At 38.4% G+C, this 6928-nt stretch overlaps 1 pseudogene; it reads left to right on the top strand.

Moving 5' to 3' along the window:
* Positions 1-4324: 4324 nt before the first annotated feature.
* On the top strand, positions 4325-5193 carry LOC138097626 (homeobox protein OTX2 pseudogene; annotated as a pseudogene).
* Positions 5194-6928: the final 1735 nt, after the last annotated feature.

The raw sequence follows: 6928 nt of genomic DNA, 5'->3' as shown, positions 1-6928 counted from the left end.
TCCAATACTTTGGCTACCTCATGGGAAGAGTTGATTCATTGGAAAATACTCTGATGTGGGAGGGATTGGGGGCAGGAGGAGAAGGAGCCGACCGAGGATGAGATGGCTGGATGGCATCACGGATTCGATGGACGTGAGTCTCAGTTAACTCTGGGAGCTGGTGATGGTCAGGGAGGCCTGGCATGCTGTGATTCATGGGGTTGCAAAGAGTCAGACATGACTGAGTGACTGAACTGAACTGAACTGATTCTTACTCCATTTTAAAGTTGAATAAAACCAAAGGCCCAGGAAATGATAAGGTTTGCCAAAAATTTTACAGACTCAAAAAGTAGACTAGTGATTGCCTGGGTCTAGAGAAGGGAATGATAATTACCTGTAAATGAGAATATGGAATTGTGTGGGGGTGATGAAAATATTCTGAAGGTGATTTATGGTGAAGCCATTTTTATATTTATTAAAAGGTTTTGGATTGTACCCCAGAATGGAGTAATTGTGTGATTTTAAAAATATACCTCTGATAAAGATGTTTAAGAAGGAAAATCATACCAAAAGTCACATCACTGTATTCTACCCTTGGTGCTTGTACACTTACTGCAATGCAACAAGCTCTGGGAAAACAATGAAGAACGTTGGGCAATTTATGCACATTTTCTGGGTTGTAATTTCTTCAACTATAAGTGAGGTCACTAAACTTGTCACGTGTCTCAAAGATCTCGAATTAATTCTAAGAGTATCTAATTCTAGCTGAGTAAGCTGTCCATGAATTGGCACACAATAGTATAATATGTCAGAAATTGCATATCAAAAATGATGATTCTGGAAAAGGAAAGGCATGAAAGAGCTTATTATCACTTGATAGTGGGGCTATGGGAATTTAATTTCTTCCCTTATTATCTTTTTATTTTTAAAACATTCAAAAATAAATGTGTTCCAAAAAGGAAGTGACTTTTATTCAAAGAAAAACAGCTCAGTGAGAACATTTTATGAAGACAATTTCCTACAGAAAATAAAATGGAAAATGTTGGTGTGCTGAGGGCAGAATTGAGACAATGCTGTAGTTCTTGCTTCAAGTTAAAAATAACAGATCTACAAATTTATGCAACTAGTTAACTTTATATAGCATCAAGTCTGAGCTTTGTTTGGTTACTTGGTTTTCTTGGTAATTTCATTGGTGACTCGATAATTTATGAACACCCAGAGTGTCCCTAGGATACAGTTAAGAGTTATAGAATTTCTACAAAGCACACTTATATGAAGTGACACAGCAACATGAGTAACAGGGCCATTATACAAACAGAATGAAAGATAAAATTATTTTTAAATCCAATCTAAGTTATCAACATTTTCTTTAAGAGAAGTCAATATTAAATTAAATAAAAGCTTAGAGGGAATATAAAAAGGGTACAGTATTTTCTCAAGAAAAAATTATATCTACATTACTTTTTGTATATTTATCTTCAATATCATGTATTTTCTATATCACTTTCAAATGAGAGTTAATTTAGAAAATTCAATTCATATATCATGTATCCATTTCAAAATGTGCCCATTTCCTACGATGAGGCACATTCACATCCTGAATGCAAGTGAAATGCTGTTGTTTTGATAAGAGTAGGTATGCATGAAAAAGAACTTCTTATAGCAGGGAAGGAAGAAAGAAACACTGAGCCTCAGTGGAAGCAATGAGAATATCACAAATAAATTCATGTGATGACAAATATTAGGAATAAAAATTAGCATCTTGGACACAGATGTCTTTGTACTACACCTCTGAAATTTTGGCCATATGAACATAAATATCAGGATAGTGGACACTATTCACATATAATTCAGATTTTAGCTTAAATACTGTTTTGAGAACTGCTCTCTGACTTGGTATGCAACCAGACTGCAATTCATGTTTAAATATTTATGTGATATATGAAAAGTATCCATATTGTAAATGCAGTTACACATAGCTTAATTGTCACTTCTATCATTTTGGTTAACTATAGGAGTTATTCATACAACCAGTAAGTCCAAAAATACTCCGTGGTGGTTTTGTCCAATCTCCCAAAATAAAGGCTCTCAGTCCTAGATATGGATATTTAGATCCTCTTTACATATCTTCATGGAAGATGAACTCAACTCTGAGGAGGTTATACCCATTTTTTACATTTTTTATATTTTAGAAAATTGTTTCTATGTTCAAAACTGAATATATTTTGTTAACAAGATAAGGTTTTATTATTAAAAGCTAAAGATGAACAGAATTCTATTCACTTTTTTTTTTCCAAATTGACATATCCTTTTTTATTGGAATAGTTACTATATCCCATGCTACATGTTTCTAGAATAATCTAGCTTTTCTCATATACTATTTTTTTTTTTAAATCATAGAATCGTTATGAAAGCAATGTTTTGTGAAGGTGTGCTTGTGAGAGGGGAAAGGTAGAGGGCAAAGGCAGACTCCTACATGTCTTCATGTGGATACTAAGAGAAGTGTAATTTGGATAATGGAAATTTAATCTTATTTATATTGTATTACATTACCTTGTACAGTCAAGTCTCTTCATGGGTCACAGCCTTGTCATGGCAAATGGGCTTGCATAACTCAATGACTCTATGAGCGATACCATACAGGGCCAAAGAAGTGGAATCATGGTGAAGAGTTCTAACAAAATGGGGTCCACTAGAGGAGGAAATGGTAGCCACTCCAGTATTCTTGCATATAGAACTCCAAAGATAGTATGAAAGGGCAAAAAGATGTAACACCATAACATAAGCCCCCATCAGAACTTGTCAAATATGCTACCAGGGAAGAATGGATGTCAGTTACTAATAATTTCAGTAAGAATGAAGCAACTGAGCCAAATCAGGAATGACACTCAAGTTTGGATGTGTCTGGTGGTGAAAGTAAAGACTGATGCTATAATATGAAGAAAGGTACTGCGTAGGAACATGGAATGTTAGGTCCATGAATCAAGGTAAATTGAACATGGTCGACAGGATATGGCAAGAGTGAACATCAACATTTTAGGCATCAGTGAACTAAAATGTATGAGAATGGGTGAATTTAATTCAGATGATCATTGTATCTATTACTGTGGGCAAGAATCCTTTAGAAGAAATGGAGTAGTTCTCGTAGTAAAGAAATAAGTCCAAAATGCAGTACTTGGGTCCAATCTCAAAAATAACAGTATGATCTCAGTTCATTTACAAGGCAAACCATTCAATATCAAAGTAATCCAAGTCTAAGCCCAACCACTAATGCAGGAGTTGAAGTTGACTTATTCTATGAAGACCTGCAACACTTTCTGTAAAGGAAAGAGATACACAACCGAGTGCAGAATTCTGGAGAATAGCAAGGAGAGGTATGACTGTGTTCCTAAATGGACAGTGTAAATAAATAGAGGAAAACAATAAAATGGGAATGACTAGAGACCTCTTCAAGAGAATCAGATATGTCAAGGGAATATTTCATGTAAGGATGGGCACAATAAAGGACAAAAACTCTAAGGATCTAATACAAGCAGAAGAGATTAAGAAGAAATGATAAGAATACACAGACACACTACTCAGAAAGGTCTTAATGACCCAGATAACCACAATGGTGTGGTCACTCAGTTAGAGCCAGACTTCCTGGACTGTGAAGTTAAGTGGGCTTAGGAAGCATTACTACAAACAAACCTAGTGGAGGTGATGGAATTCCAGTTGAGCTATTTCAAATCTGAAAAGATGATGCTGTTAAAGTGTAGCACTCAAAATGTCAGCAAATTTGGAAAACTCAGCAGTGGCCACAGGACTGAAAAGGTCAATTTTCATTCCAATCCCAAAGGTGGGCAATGCCAAATAATATTCTTACTACCATACACTTGCACTCATTTCACACACTAGCAAGGTTATGCTCAAAATGCTTCAAGCTAGCCTTCATCTGTATATGAACTGAAAATTTCCAGATATATAAGCTGGATTTTGAAAGAGGCAGAGGAACCAGACATCAAATTGGCAACATTCATTGGATCATGTGAAAAACAAGGGAGCTCCAGAAAATACCTGCTTCATTGACTACTAAAGCCTTTGACTGCTTGGATCACAACAAACTGTGGAAAAAACTTAGAGATAAGAATATCAGCTCTTTTTTAAGTCAGTGGTGGAACGTGAAAGAGCTGCATCCTACGAAGCTGTAAACCAGCACCTCTGTTTGCTTGTTTACTTTGCCTTAGTTCCACCACTCCAAACCCACCCACCAAGGACTCTGAATCTGTTCAACTCCGGCGAAGGGAGACCTTCCGGCTGGGTCCCCCAGATTTGGGCCGACTTTGCACCTCCAAACAACCTTAGCATGATGTCTTATCTTAAGCAACTGCCTTATGCAGTCAATGGGCTGAGTCTGACCACTTCGGGCATGGACTTGCTACACCCCGTGGTGGGCTACCTGGCCACCCCTCGGAAACAGCGGCGGGAGAGGACGACGTTCACCAGAGCGCAGCTAGATGTGCTGGAAGCACTGTTTGCTAAGACCCAATACCCAGACATCTTTATGCGGGAGGAGGTGGCGCTGAAAATCAACTTGCCTGAGTCCAGGGTACAGGTATGCTTTAAGAATCCAAGAGTAAGTGCTGCCAACAGGAGCAGCAACAGCAGAATGGAGGTCAGAACAAAGTGAAACCTGCCAAAGAGAAGACATCTCCTGCCCGGGAAGTGAGTTCACAGAGTGGAACAAGTGGCCAATTCACTCTCCCCTCTAGCACCTCAATCCCAGCCATTTCCAGCAGCAGTGCTCCTGTGTCTATCTGGAGCCCAGCTTCCATCTCCCCACTGTCAGATCCCCTGTCCACCTCTTCTTCCTGCATGCAGAGGTCCTATCCCATGACCTATACTCACGCTTCAGTTTATAGTCAAGGATATGCTGGCTCAACTTCCTACTTTGGGAGCATGGACTGTGTATCTTATTTGACCCCTATGCATCATCAGCTTCCTGGACCAGGGACCACACTCAGTCCCATGGGTACCAATGCAGTCACCAGCCATCTCAATCAGTCCCCAGCTTCTCTTTCCACTCAGGGATATGGAGCTTCAAGCTTGGGTTTTAACTCAACCACTGATTGCTTGGATTATAAGGACTAAACTGCCTCCTGGAAGCTTAACTTCAATGCTGACTGCTTGGATTATAAAGATCAGACATCTTCATGGAAATTCCAGGTTTTGTGAAGACCTGTAGAACCTCTGTTTGTGGGTGATTTTTAAGTATACTGGGGTGGGCATTCCAGTTTTAGCCAGGCATTGGTTAAAAGAGTTAGATGGTGTGATGTTCAGACTCATCTTCTGATCAATGTCCTGGGAGTCATAGAAGGAAAATGAAAGGCCTTAGAGGGGCCTACCAACCAGCTACCTGAAATGGACAAACCAATCTACATAATACTTAAGATCATGTTATAGTTTTAGATCATTGGTTTTCCTGATTCACAAAGTGATCGAAAGCATTCTAGCCATGTGCAACCAAATATCACCAAAAATAAACAAGCAGAACTAAATTGTGAGGGGAAGAAGTGAAGGACCTAGCCTTCTTAAGCAGAGGTATTCCAATGTTTTAGCCAATCCTTGGTTGAATCTTAGGAATGGACAGTGTCTAAAGCTCACTCACGTTTCATGACCAACTGGTAGTTGGCACTGAAAAACTTTTCAGGGCTGTGTGAATTGTGCGCCTGATTGTCCTAGATGCACTACTTTATTTAAAAAAATAATGTTCATAAGGAGTCAATATGTAGTTTAAGAGACAATCAGTGTGTGTCTTATATAAATGGTACATCTGTGGTTTTTAATCTGTGCTAGACTTCAAAACTGTGATCTCCTGTTATTGTATGCAACCTTGAACTCCACCTCTGCAGGGGTTCTTCTGTGATTAAATAGGTTATAATTATAAATAAATTCAGAACAACTGAGTACTTAGATAAAAAGATTACCTTTGGCTGGAGGTGAGCTGCATGAAACTTTACAACAAAATGTCTCTGGACAAGGAGAGTAAGGGAAGAGAAAGAAAAGGACACTAATTCATCATGTAATTTACTGTTGGTAAACCTAGCAGTAAAGAGACATTGGTCAATTGCTCTGACCCTGATGAATTTATAAGCTGAGATCATCGTTGTTTATGCTTGCAGATGTTAACTGGAAAAGTAATATATGCATAAACCTTACTTCCTGACTTGGCAGATATGTATAATTATATCAAAATGGTTCTAGCACACACACAAAACAAGAATACCAGACCACCTTTCCTATCTCCTGAGAAACCTGTATGCTGGTCAAGAAGCAAGTCAAATTATAACTGGTAAAGTAATAACTGGACATGGAACAATGAATTGGTTCAAAATTGAGAAAGGAGTAAGACAAGGATGTATGTTGTCACCTTGATTATTTAACCTCTATGCAGAGTACATCATGCAAAATGCCAGGCTGGATGACTCTCAAGTTGGAATCAAGATTGCCAGGAGAAATATCAACAACCTCAGATATTCAGATGATGTCACTCTAATGGGAGAAAGTGAAGATGAACTAAAAAGCCTGTTGATGAAAGCGAAAGAGGAGAGTGAAAAAGTTGATTTAAAGCTCAACATTAAGAAAACGAAGATCATGGCATCCGGTCCCATCAGTTCAGATGGGGAACTAGCATCTCTTAATGAGGATGAATGTGGGGTGTGAAAATGCTGGCTTGAAACCCAATATTCAAAAAAATTAAGACCATGGTATCCATCACTTCATGGCAAATAGATTGGGGGAGGTGAGTAGAAGCAGTGACAGATTTTATTTTCTTTCTCCAAAATCACAGTGGACAGTGTAGTCAAAGCCATAATATTAAAGGATGCTTGCTACTTGGAAGAAAAGCTATGACAAAAGTATACGACATATTAAAAAGCACAGACATCACTTTGCTGACAAAGGTCTATAG

The sequence above is a fragment of the Capricornis sumatraensis genome, chromosome 21 (genome assembly GCF_032405125.1).
Source record: "Capricornis sumatraensis isolate serow.1 chromosome 21, serow.2, whole genome shotgun sequence".
Taxonomy (NCBI): domain Eukaryota; kingdom Metazoa; phylum Chordata; class Mammalia; order Artiodactyla; family Bovidae; genus Capricornis; species Capricornis sumatraensis.
This window is presented reverse-complemented; position numbering and strand designations above follow the sequence as displayed.